This window comes from Pteropus medius, unplaced genomic scaffold, assembly GCF_902729225.1.
Source record: "Pteropus medius unplaced genomic scaffold, Ma_sr-lr_union100, whole genome shotgun sequence".
In the NCBI taxonomy this organism is placed as follows: Eukaryota; Metazoa; Chordata; class Mammalia; order Chiroptera; family Pteropodidae; genus Pteropus; species Pteropus medius.
In genome coordinates, this window is record NW_024349800.1 from 37,555,886 (window position 1) to 37,569,555 (window position 13,670).

At 32.8% G+C, this 13,670-nt stretch overlaps 1 protein-coding gene and 1 pseudogene across 1 annotated transcript in view; both read right to left on the reverse strand.

Moving 5' to 3' along the window:
• The window catches only part of CAMKMT (calmodulin-lysine N-methyltransferase), a 339,386-nt gene that overhangs the window by 224,447 nt on the left and 101,269 nt on the right, over positions 1-13,670 (reverse strand). The window lies entirely within an intron of this gene.
• LOC120622182 (uncharacterized) lies at positions 7,997-8,115 on the reverse strand (annotated as a pseudogene).

Sequence of the window (13,670 nt, forward strand, 5' to 3'; positions counted from 1 at the left end):
TAACTTTAATTCTCAAGTTAACTTTAAGACAAATAGTTACCAATTAAACAAGGCCCATTCTGGTTTAGGGGGCACAATGGGTAAAAAAATAAGAGAACTGTATGCTCCTGCCTCATAGTCACAAAGCATATCAAAAGGAGGTCATAAGTATAGTCATAAGAGATACACTGACAGGCCTGAAAGACAAGCCATTTATCATAGTGCACTGTGAATTCATATTTTTATAAATTATGCAATTACCCTATGAATAGTTCAATTATATTAATTTTTATATTAAAAGAATTAATTTATTAAATGAAGACATTTAAAACATTCCACAATTTTTATAGCCCCGTTTTGGCATTTTCTTCATTTTTTTAAATACACCAGAAACCTGTGGTTTACCAAAGGGCGGGCATGGCAGGAATAGTCTACCCCAATAGAGAGACAGATTTTATTACTGGCATTTTTTTTAAATTGCTGGTACATGGTAATAATTAAAAGCAGATCAACTTTCAATTTCATTATTTTTTAAAGTTCTCTTAACACTCCCTATTACCCTCTACTGGCCCGCCCCCATGACTCCCTCCAGCCCTTGGCACGACTTGCTGGAAACCTCAAAAAAGGTAAATAGTGAAGACCTTGTCACAATCTCTGGCATACTCTGCATTTGCTTATCATTTGTAAGTGACCTCATCAGTTTCCTTCTCTTCCATTTTCTCTTCAGTTAGTTCAATTTTAAGCATTTTACAAAGGAGATAGCAAAGTTGAATTTAGATTTTATAACAAGTTTTTAGTCAGCTATGTGCTTTGAAAATATCTTCTCCTACTCTGTAGCTCGCCTGATTTCCCTCAGTGTCCTTCAGTAACAGACGTCCCTAACTATAACGTAAGCCAATTTATCAATCTTTTCCTGTGTGTTATGTTTTCTATCCCATTTAAGAAATCTCTGCCTGCCTAAGGGTCATGATAGTATTCTTATATATTTACATTAGAAGCTTTACTGTTTCATGCTTCACATTTAGATCTATGATCCACTTAAAATTGCTATTTGTATATGATGTCAGGTAAGGGATCATGATTTCTTTTCTTCTATCCTATTGGCTCAGAAAGTTTTATTGAAAATACCACCCAAAAGCATTTGAGATCTTCCTTTCTGACGTGTCATCTGTTTGGCTCAAATAAATTCAAATAAACTCTTATAAATTAAAAAAATAAAATTTACCATTCATCACCATTGTTCTGCAATGTATCTATGTCATAAAATCAAGTTTCCATATATGCATGTGTCTATTTTTGGACTCTATATTATTCCATTAGACTCTTGTTAATTCTTACACCAATACTACATTTTCTTAATTACTATAGCTTTATAATAAATCTTGATCTAGTAGTGTAAATCTTCCAACGTTCTTCTTTTTCTTCAAGATTATCTTGATTATTATTGGTCCTTTGCATTTCCATACAAATACTAGAATCATCTGTCAATTGCTGCTAACAGTACTTCATCTGACTCCTTCCCAATAACCTCAGATCTCTTTGGAGTATGTTTCTCCTCTTCAGGACTTTGTATAATAAAGAGCACAAAGTTCGGCAGAAAAGGCATGAGGTATCATATGACATGTTTCCCGTTGAAGGCTCATGGCACTGCCTGAAGAGCAAGCTCTTGATCCTTCGAAACTGGCTTCAGTCCCTTGGAGATTTTGCAAGGAAACATTTTTTAAAGAGACAACTATTCAGACCTATCTAGAAATATATTTTATGATAATTGCCAGCACCATACATATACTTCTAAAAGTCTCAGGGTAGATTAAGAAAGTTCCATTCATGTCACCCTTTAAAATCAAGTGGAATAACAAAATTGATAGAATTTTAGAATGTAAATGGTTTTCTGGAAATTACTCTCCTTTTGTTTAAATCTATGTAATCATTTGTTTTATATTTTTATAAGAACTGTAACGACATTATTTTCTCTTAGAATTTTAGCTACATAATGACTTTTATATGTCCTCATGGCTCTGAATTCTCAATACCCAACCTACAAGCAACTTTAGAAGTGCAAGCTCTCAAAATAGAAGTCAAGACTCCAGGCTTCCAGTTAGAGCTGTGCCATCAAGACTTTCTATACGAGAAAGAGCAATTGTATTGGCTATGTTGTATTCACTAGGTGATGATTACAAGGATAGTACAGTGCATTAAACAAGCGATCTCCAACCTTTTTGGCACCAGGGATCAGTGCTCCTATGGGAATCTAATGCCTGATGATCTGAGGTGGGCTGAGGCAGTGATGCTAGTGCTGGGGAGCGGCTGCAAATACAGATGAAGCTTTGCTAGCTGGCTCGCAGCTCACCTCCTGCTGTGTGGCCCGGTTCCTAACAGGCCACAACTGATACCAGTCAGTGGCTCGGTGTTGGGGATCCCTGCATTAGACTACAAAGGACTTCAGGACAAGAACTGTTGGATCCCTACACCTTAAAAATAGTAAAGCTCAATAATTGTGGTTTAATTCATGAGTATTAATTTTGATCTCATCATTGCTTTTCCAAAGGAACATAAGAGAGACTAAGAAAAAAATACTTAAATCGAATGGGAAGTTGACTTCCCATCGAAGGTTAAATTGAATGTTAAGTAGGGAAGCTAAATTTCACATCGGGTGTTCTCCCATACTGACTGAAGGTAACATTCATTTAGATGAGAGAGTAAATGGCTGGTCAGTCAGGCCTGAAGGGGAGAATGTCATTTGCAGGAGTCTTCATTGTGTTTTTATACAGTGCTAAGCACATGTCTTGCCCACAGCATGTATGCTATGTACAACAGTTGATTTGATTTGAGAGCACTTAAAGCTGTAGCACTGGCATCATAATTCTTTATGATACAGTTGGTACCTTTTACAATGTTAACTTTAAGCAGAGCCTGATGTTATATGCCAGTGGCTTGGGAGGTCCCTTTTGCAGGTTCTGAAGGAAATGTGCCATACATGAAGGGAAAGAACAGTTTCCCCCATATACTGGATTACCTAGAATGTTTATGATACTAATTGACCTTGCCAATCATCACTCTCCCCTATACAGAAAGAAACATACCGATTAATAATATCCAGCATAGACTCTACAGTTTCAGGTCTAAGAAAGAACAGAGCTGCCCTAGAGTGAATAAGACTATCTCTAAGGGCCAGGAATTAGGGGCCAGGAATTTGTAGAAAGCCACTCAGGGAAAAAGTGGCTTGAGGTCCTGTTATTTTTAATTATATGACTCAGAAAAGAACCATGCTTATGCAATAATATTTTAGCTAAATGTTTATAAGTAATTCTTTACTTAAATTTATAGAATTAATATTAACAAATCCTGATTTACCTGGAACCCAGGAAACCAGAAAGCTCAATCATTATCAAATTCTTTTCCCCCTTAAACAGGATTCTAAAATAGCAATAGATGCTCATGATGGTAAGCGTTCAGATTAAAGGTCCCAGTGTACCCCTTGAATAATTTTTTTAAAAGAAATTATTTTTAGTATATGTTCAAAGTTAAGTTTACCTTATTACATACTAATGCTCACAAAACTGGTCACACATTCGGGATGTACAGATGGGAAATCAGTTAAACAGAAAATTGCAATTAATAAAAATTTCCATTCAACAGCCATTACTTAGAGTCAAGAGTTTATTATGTTGGCTGCTTTCTTAAATTCATACATTTTAGTCTCTGTGCTTCCTCTCTTGAAAGTCTTTCCCTATCAGTCTATTATGCTATTCTCTAAGCCTTAGAACTCCCCTCAAAATATGAGAGTTAATCTTATCCTGTCTTCTTAAACATGTAAACAGTTTCCGTGAACATCTTTTAGGTAATATTTACTAACATTAAAGCTTACTATTACTCAATATGGGAAAATAAAATGCAAAATCATTTCAGATTGGCAAAATTTTAAATTACAAGGAATTGAAAAGAAATACTAAAATTTGGCTTTAAATGAGTCTAAACCATTCAAACTTTACCAAGTATCTCATTTTCTTTTTCTATATTTATATGCTTAAATTTTTTTTTACTTTATTTTTTAAGCCTACATACATTTCATTTGCTGAAAACAACTCCAAGCATTCTTAGCATCTAACCAATCAAAGGCTTTCCATTTTATTTTAGAAATAAAGAATTTCAGTATCAAAATTATTTTACTTACAAAAAGTAAAATCAACTCTAATTTTAAGGAATATTTTGTTCACTAGCAATATAAATTTACTGAAGAACATAAATCATTTTATTAAAATATTTTATAAAAATTAGAAACTAGAGCAAAGTGATCACCCTTACATATTCACAATTTACATGAGAAACTAATAAATAGAGGTTAATTCTAACATAATGTTCTGAAAGAGAATTATAAAAATATATACATGGAATTCATTTTGTAACATCTTGGTGTGTATCTGGCTGAAATATTTTTAAAGAGTGAACAATACTGCCAGGTAACCAAAAGAGCCTTGCCTTAAGTGATGAATTTTGGCTACATAGCTAGCTATTTAAATATGTTAAAAAACAACAGCAAGGACAAAAGAAATATATTTACACATAATTAAATTATCATTATGCCATAAAAATATTTTTTATGTGCTTAAAATATTAAAAACATTCAAAAATAAATTGATTTGTATTTTTGCTCCTAGTAGCTGCATTTAAAACAACATACGTTTGCCAAGTAGCAGACAATACACACACAATATAAGTATTAAGAGCATAGAAGTTTCCTAGTAAACTTTTTTGCTTTTATAACTCTGTTTCCTTTCATACGCAACAAATGGGATACAGAGGTATATATAACACCCATCATCCCTTATGAAAAACACCATTCTGAACATACAAGTGAATAAATATTTTGATATATGGATGATTGATATAGACATATATCTTTTCACTTGTATGATTCAAATGTTCCACACCTCATAAAGCTGTATTTCCTTTACCTACAAGAAATGTATATATGCACCTCTAAATATCTGTGTACTACATATAAATATGTATGTTTTTAGAGTTCAATAATGTATTTACTTAACAGATTCCAAAAACTAAGATTCAGTAGAGTTCAAAAGATATCTAATTAATAAATATAGCTCCAAAAAATAACCTCTTCCCTTCGAAATATATTAGATTCTCATACATTGCAGTTAATTTACTACTCTGTTATTGCAAATGATAAATAAAGAGAACATAGTCTTTCCTAAATTAAAAAAAAAAGGAGTCCCAGACTTTTATATTAATTTGAATAAATTATCATAAATTTTCTGGATAATTAATTCAAACAATAAGAAAAAGGTTGTTGAATTTATGAATAAACATTTCAAGGTAGGTTGAAATATTTTAACTTGAACCAAAAAACTAGTTTCTTTTAGAATTTTGCAACTCTCTGGATTAAAATAATTGGCAGGAAAACTTTTTTAAATAATCACTTTGACCATTAAAATGAAATGAATGACAATCTTTATACTTAATGTGGGTTTATTTTGGGTGGTCAGAGGGACTTGTGGTATGTGTGTATGCTTGTGTGTTTAAATGAACAGCCACACTAATAATGACTGCTGCTTCTCAGAGGCAAAAAGTGGTTGAACAGCTCTATGAGTGCCTACTTCCCCAGTTCTGAGTCTACTAAAGGGAAACCACAGTATTTATTAAAGATAGTTACAAAATCACTCTTTTACAGGCGCTACAATTTGATTCAAAGCCTCCTAGAAGGTGAATGGCAACGTTAAACCATTAACCACTCAGCTCCTGAACATGAAGGAAATTACGCTTGTATAGCAACCAGGATTTCCTTCCCAAGATTTCAGTGGCAGTAAAAATTAACGATGGATTATTCCTGTAACTGGGGGAGGGGGAGAGAAAAAAAGTTTCTATCCTGTCTTGTTCTCAGATTACCTAAAGATTTATACTTCATAATGTATGACCATAAAATTATGGCTGTGAACATTTGGGGACATGATTTAAAATATAAAATGGAACTTAAAAGAAAGATAAGCTACTTAAATCTTTAAAGGGAAACTAAAACTAATGGTAATTTTCATGTATCACATTTCAAAGAAGAGTCCTTAAACCCATGAGTTCATGACAGCTTTATTCTTAGACCCACAAATCAAGCCATTGTTATGCTCTGAAACTGCAGGAACTGCTGCCACCTATTGGATCTGAACAATAATGGCAGTGTTTTACTCAGCAGTACCCTCTATTGGGGACAGAAATGTGCTGACTGTGTAAGTACTTTTCTTAACAGCAGGTGGCCTCACTTTTGATACAGATTTACCTCAAAGACGTTGGTTTAAAAGCTTTTTCGTGTTTTGTAAAATAAACTCAACTTTTGCCTGAATCTAAAGTTGCTAGGTGATTTGACATAGAAAAAACACAGCCTTGAACTCTACAAATTCATTTCCATAAACAGTTTCACAAAGTCATTCCCCAGTCGCTAATCTGATGTCACTTAGTGCCAAGCCATACCAACAAAGCCACAAAAGAGAGGCATTCTGCTGAGACTCACTGCAAAGGGACAAAAGTAGGGAAAGTGTTTATAGAGTATAGAATGCCAGTTACCACAATAAGTCCCATCTTCCTAGAGTTTACTTTACTCTATAATGAAGTAACCATAAAGCCAACAATTCCTTGTGGGATTTTCAGGTTATTTTAAACAAGGTTATACATTTTTAAAGATGTTTACTGTTGAGTACTCAAAAACTCAAGCCTTTATGGGTAGTAACAGGTACCAAAGATACTAGAATAATTTTCTTGGAACGGAAAATCAATTAACTTTTCTATGTTTTTATTGTAACCATCGAATGACAAAACAAAGGGTTTCCCTTTGTTTTTATTTTGTCCATATTTATTAATTAAAATAGCCAACACCTTTATTATTGTTAAAGATTTGAGAGCATTTTAAATGTTCAAAAATAAAAGGCGTTATACTCAAGGGCAGAAGTAAAGGATTTCGGCATATTCAGAAGCCAAGGTAGAGTAGGCTTATAAACCAAAGAAAATTTTATAGCAGAAAACCATTCAGTCAGAGTCAAGTAGCACTCAAGCTATGAAAATAAGTAAACATTGTCCACTATACTGTTACAGACATGCCATCAACCGACATTTGAATTCAACAGCAAGATGTTGCAAATGCTAAACTCTAAACCTCTGTCTATAATTGCAGCAAATGGCAAGGGAAGGAAAAAAAAACATACTTAGGACAAAACAAGGAAACAAAACAATATCCAATTTGGAGCTATGAAAAGCAAATAAAATTATTATTGAAATGTTGACTATTCCTGAACTATTAGACAGATGAATATTAAAAAATTTAGCCAACTACCCAGATATTTATCATGTTTCCATAAAAAACAAAACCTTAGAATTTGTTTTTGAGTATCATTCAGAACTCCTGTCGCAAAATCAGATTCCCAGAAAACATTTAATATACATTGCTCTTAATTTTATACATTAAATCTATGGTAAATAAATATATTTTTTAAGGCCACTGAAATAAACGGTCACTGCAGCTTTACATAGGCTGTGTTTGCCACCGAGGACTGTACAGAGAAGTATTATCCTGCCCTTTGTGTGAGACAGCAAGTTAACCCCCTGAGTTCTGACACTCCCATCTTTCACCGGTGCCAAGGCCTAGCCCATGGCTCTACCATTATAGGTATGTTTATAGTCCCGAATTTAGGCCTACCAACTTAATTTTTTTTTACGTGTCTTTACATATCTGACCTGCCACCATCTTCTTCAAATGACTATTCTGTGCTACTGACAAAAGCTCTGATGGACATTCAATCCCCTTCATAGGTGAGAAATGGCAGCTAGGCAAGATAGAGAAATAGAAGAAATTGTAAGTGTTCAATCAAAAATGATGGGCACCTAATAATTATAGGTATAAAAAGGCTTTAAAACTATACTTTTGAATTTTTTTTTTTTTAGGCAAGGCAACCCTTGGTTGACCTTACAGATTACAAGGACCTTGTCAGTTTACAATCCCTTATTTTTTATTTTTTTACACCTACAGCACCTGGTCTTCCTAGGTAGTCTCCCATCCAAGTACTAACCAGGCCTGACCCTGCTTAGCTCCCGAGATCAGATGGGATCGGGCTTGTTCAGGGTGGCATGGCCGTAGACTACTTTTGAATTATTATAATCATTTTCTCCAGCTACAGACAGGCATTATTTTTAAATTGTTTATTTAATCATTATAGTTTAACTTTTCAACTTTAATTTTTTTTTTTCAATTTCCAAACTAAGGTAGGGAGATACAGTTTAAAAAGTTTCTATTTGTAATAGGGTTAAGCAAATTTATTTGAACTATATTTGTATGTAAACAATATCATTGTATGGAAAGTAACACACCAGCCCAATAAATATCAGGTGGTTCTCAGGGTACATACTTGTGTACACTAATTCTGCGCTTCTCCAAACTTTCTGATGGTATCATGGGTTTGCTCTACTATGAAGTAAATGTTGCTTTATTAGATCAAATCTCCAAGTTCCTATTAACTTAATAATGAACTATAGCAAACTGGATTTTTATTGAGCTTTTTAAAACATAGTGATTAGATATACATATGTGGTAAAACATTTCCAGTGTTTCTCATGTTTCATTTACATATTCTTTATTTTCCTAAATTCTCTGTATCCTCACTGTACTACTTTCACAGAGTCTATGACCCAGAACTATTATTAATACAATTGCATAAATCTTTCTTTTATTACTTCATTAATAAGCCACTTGGACAATAATAATAGCTATGATAGAGTCTGTACCCACCATTTGTCATGTGCTAAGGGCTTTTTCTTCCTAAACATTGATCCTTAGATCATCCCTGTGAAATATTATCTCCACTTTACAGATGAGGAAACTAAAGGACAGGGAAAGTATATGACTTGCCCAAGGCTACCAGGACTGTAGATTACAAATCAGGTGCTCTTTTTATTAAACATCTGTGGGTATAATTTAATTCAACAAAAATTATTGAGCACTGATACATGTAACACAGGATGTTAATGTATTTTTTACAAGACAATTTATTTTATAGAATTGAATTACTCAAAGTTCTTAAAAATGCATAAAGTATAAAAACCTGAATGTGACAAAATTTTAAAATTTGCTTATACTCTTGATATATATTGTCACAATAAAATGAACACATTTTACAGCAACAAAAAGGATTCAGCAGCTGAAAACTGTAAATAGTTTATGCTATAAAGTCATATCTATCGCATTTTAAGAACATATTACAATATACAAACCTGTAAAGGGACCCCATATTGCTAATGAGTGGGATCATTTGCATTTGTAATATTCTTGATCTTTAAGGAATTAATAATCTCTTATTTTTTTTCAACAATACACTTTACCATTTTGTAGTGTCTTCATTTTGAAAGCACCTGGAATAAATAGTTTAAAAACTATAATTTTCTTTGTAGCTACAGTATACAAAGACAGCAATAGCGACTCAAGCACCAAAGAACTATAGTGCTACCCTAAGGACAAGAGACATTTTAGATTCTTAAATATATTAAGAAGAAGCCTTTTCTTTAAATCATCAAGTCATCTCACTTTTTTTTAAACAGTGACTTAATCCTGTTTTACACAAAAATCAAATGCAATAACATTTCAGTCAGTATACATTATATAATAAGAAAAAAAGAAAAGGTTTTGATGGATATCCTAAAGCTTCAGTTCTAAGGGACATAGGTAGGAGAGCAGATGGTTCTCAGAGATGCGATCACAGAATATTTCTATTTTAGAAATTCCTAATTTCTAAAGATGCATTTGAAGGGTAATGTTGATATGCCTACCATATGACTCTAGTAAATCAAAATGAAAATAAGATCATGCATGAGGCTTTTTGAATGAAATTTCCCTTTAAAATAGAGGGCTATCCAGACAGGAGAGGTGGTGGGGGGAGGGGGAGGGGATGATGAAAGAGGGCAAAGGGATTAAGAAGTACAAATGGATAGATACAAAACAGTCATGGAGATATAAGTGTAGCATAAGGAAAATAGTCAACAATGTTGTAAAAATATGTAAGGAGGAAGAAGGATACTAGATTTAGTAGGGTGACCATTTTGTGAGTTATACAGATCTCTAATCACTATGTTGTACAACTGGAACTAATATATTATTGTATGCCAACTATAATTGAAAAAACTCATTGAATTGTACAATGTCAATATAAACAACTAATTGTATATTGTACTTCAATAAAGCTGAGGGGGTGGGTTGAAAAATAAATTAATTAATTAGTTAATTAATTAAATTTAATTTAATTTAATAAGAGGGCTATCCAACACTCCTCTTCCCTATTGGTACCATCCTCGGGCCAAATGAATGTTGCTAGCTCTGCTTTGGGCACACCAGTTGATTTTCAAAATATCTCCTTATTCTTACCTATGTCTACAAACTCCTACTTTTCATATAAGGCCCAGTTTTATATTCTTTTTTCAAGATAACAAATTTTCAGTTAATATTTTCGAACTGTAGTTGACTGAAACCATGGAAAGCAAACCATGGTTAAGGGAAGAGTACAGTAATATTCTTAAATGGCATCTATTACTGTGTCTCAGGTCTTATTATTCTTGTAACATTCCTGAATTGCATCTATCACTGTATCTCAGGTCTTATTCTTGTGCCAATTTCACATTAAGTGTCTATGTTGTTGTTTCTAAGTACATATTCTATTTACTGAGGCTTCATTTTACATGGAGTCTTCAGTGTACCAGGTACTGAATAAGGCAGTTACTAGTTTGAGGAGCTTATATTTCACCAATATAAGAAGGCAAATGTGAAAATCAAGTATTTCAACACAGAGTGTTTCAATGCATCCACAGTCGTGTCAATGCAATTTATCAAGATAACATACAATGCTATTTGGAATACAGAGGAGGAGCTTTTGATGTAGGGAGGTGAGAGAGACCCAGAACAGTTGTATGCTGAATTTGAACCTTAAGCAATCACTGCATTAGAGATTTGAGATCTAGATGAGTTGACAGACATAAAGGAATTAAATAGCAATAGAACATGCTGCCTGGTTATATCGTTTTTGAAAAAAATTACTCCAGCACATAACTTTTTTTTTTCACTTTTTCTTTCTCCAAATGCTTATCTTCTTTTTATACCCTAAATTTCTGTTAAGTTCAGAGATACTTCCCAATTCCAAAGAATTATGATGTTTATTATGATGCTCATATGCTCATATGATGCCACGTATCATGTGATGAAATTAATAGAGTTCTAAAACAGATCATTCTTTTTGCTCCTGTGCTGTGAGTAAGCAGATAATCTATGCTGGAATTCATGTAATTGCTGCTTGATAGCATTCAATTTGGATGGTGCCTCACAGATAATCTCTAAATAGAACAATTGGTTCCAGTTTGCTGGTTGAAAGGCAATTGTAAAAGAAGGGCACAGTTAAATGATGAGTACTCCATTAATCAAAAATCAGCCATAGAGGACTATGATCCTAGCAAGTTTATCACCTCCCTGGGTGGTTGGATTTTCTCTTCATAAACTGTCTTAGCTTTTGTTATTTGGGTTTCTACTGGATAGTTTACTTATTAAACTGTAAATTCTCCGAGGATAAAGGGTTTGTTTTTATATTTTGTAACCTCAGTCTCTATTAAAAATTCCTTATGGAGTAAAATCATGAGACAGAAATATTTCATTGTCCAGAAGATGGTTATTCTATATTAAATGAAATTTGTTGTGTATAACTTGTTTTCTTTAGGTAATTTATCTCTCTAATTACACATTTTAAAATTTAAACTGTTTTATGGAATTATTTCTAAAATGTACTAAACACAGTGCCCTTGGAAAAAAAAGCTTTGGTATATCATCCACCACCATGATCCTTCTTCAACAATGGAATTATTTATTTAGATCTAATTTGTTAATGGTTTAATGTTTAGTTTTTAAAACACAGATTGTTAGCATTTTGGTAAATAATATGTAAAATCTACTAATGAGGTTTCCATTACATAAACTACTTGGTTTCTTAATATAAGGCCTATAATTTTTCATAAAGTGAAACACAAAGAAAATACCCACAAAAACATACTTTGGCCAATAGCAATCCGTATCTCTGGTTTTCTCTTTAGTGATGATTGATAGTAAGATGTGCCACATGGCAGTTCAACCACTATTTCATCGATGGAAACATTCCTGCTGCCCCTACACCCTAAATCCTGGAAGAGTAAATGCTAAATCAGCTGTTCCCCCATCTTTCCTCTCTTCTGGTTTATTCCTCATGATAATAACTGAAATGTGCTGGTCACATACCACTCTCAAGAGAGGTAGGAAGGAAATGTGCACAGATTTTAAAGCAGCTAGGAAAAATATATAATAATGATTATATAAGGAGGTGTTAAATGTATATAAGCAAATTTATTTTATTATTCAACTCCAACATTTAAACCATCGATATATAACTTTATCTGAAGAATCAAAATCTGTTAAAAACCAGGCTCCAAAATGCTGTTTTATGACTTGCATAATTTCAAGAAAGCAATCACTTCTTTCTTTTATTAGCCTGCCCTCTCATCTGACTGTGGCTTTTACATAACAGAAACCATGTCTTACTTTTTTGTATCTTCAGGGTTTGCCTTACCTTGTATCATCTATATATATTTGTTAAAATGAGAGGATATATGAAATATTTGTATTATAAATGTTTTTACATGAATATTTTCGTGTAAAGAGGCTTTTAAAAGCTGACACACAAGTTCGAACCTTGGACATTGAGCCTCACAAAACAGTAGTAATAGCCACCATTTATTAAATGACTACTATGGAATTTACTTTATCTGCCTTATCTCATTTAATCTTCACAATAAGAAATAATAACCATTCAAATGAACTCCAAAAGCAAATTTTATGCATTGGTTAAAATAATATTGTTTATTTTATTCTTTTGGGAAAAATCATAAATAATTCCTTTGAAAATCTTTACTACCCCTTGGAGTAAAATACTATTTTTATCTCCTTTTTACATGAGACAGCCAAGACTCAGAGAGGGGAGTGATTTGACCAAAGTTATACACAGCTAGTCAGTGGTTAAGCTTACTCCACCTAATTACTTAACTCCAAAGTCCATGTTTTTTCTAATATGCCAATTCACTTTCCCAACATCTACGAAATAGGGAAAATAATATCTACCACACAACATTGTTGTAAAGTTTACTTTTAAAAAAAAATACATGAAAACACAATGGCTACCAACAGAGTAAACATTTTATATAAATATTAGCTTTCTTCATTCAGCACCCAACTGATTCCTTTCCTTTGAGGATCTATAATAACTAACATATATCCAAATATCTACCACATATATATGTGTGTGTGTGTATATATATAAAATTTAAATACATATATATGAATATATAAACATATATCCTGTAGTTATTTGAATCCATATTCTTCTTACCATCTATTTATTAGATATCAGACACACATACACATATATATGTTTATATATGTGTGTATATACCTAAATGTGTGTGTACACCATCTAAACTAATTCCCATTTATCTCACTAACCTCTTCTATGATACTCCATATCTCAAGCACTCTATTCATATATACCATCAATAACATCGCAGTTCCTTAAGTTAACCTTTCAATTATTGCCTTAGTTTAGGATACCTAATTGATTTTGGTTATTGCTCTTCAAATTTAC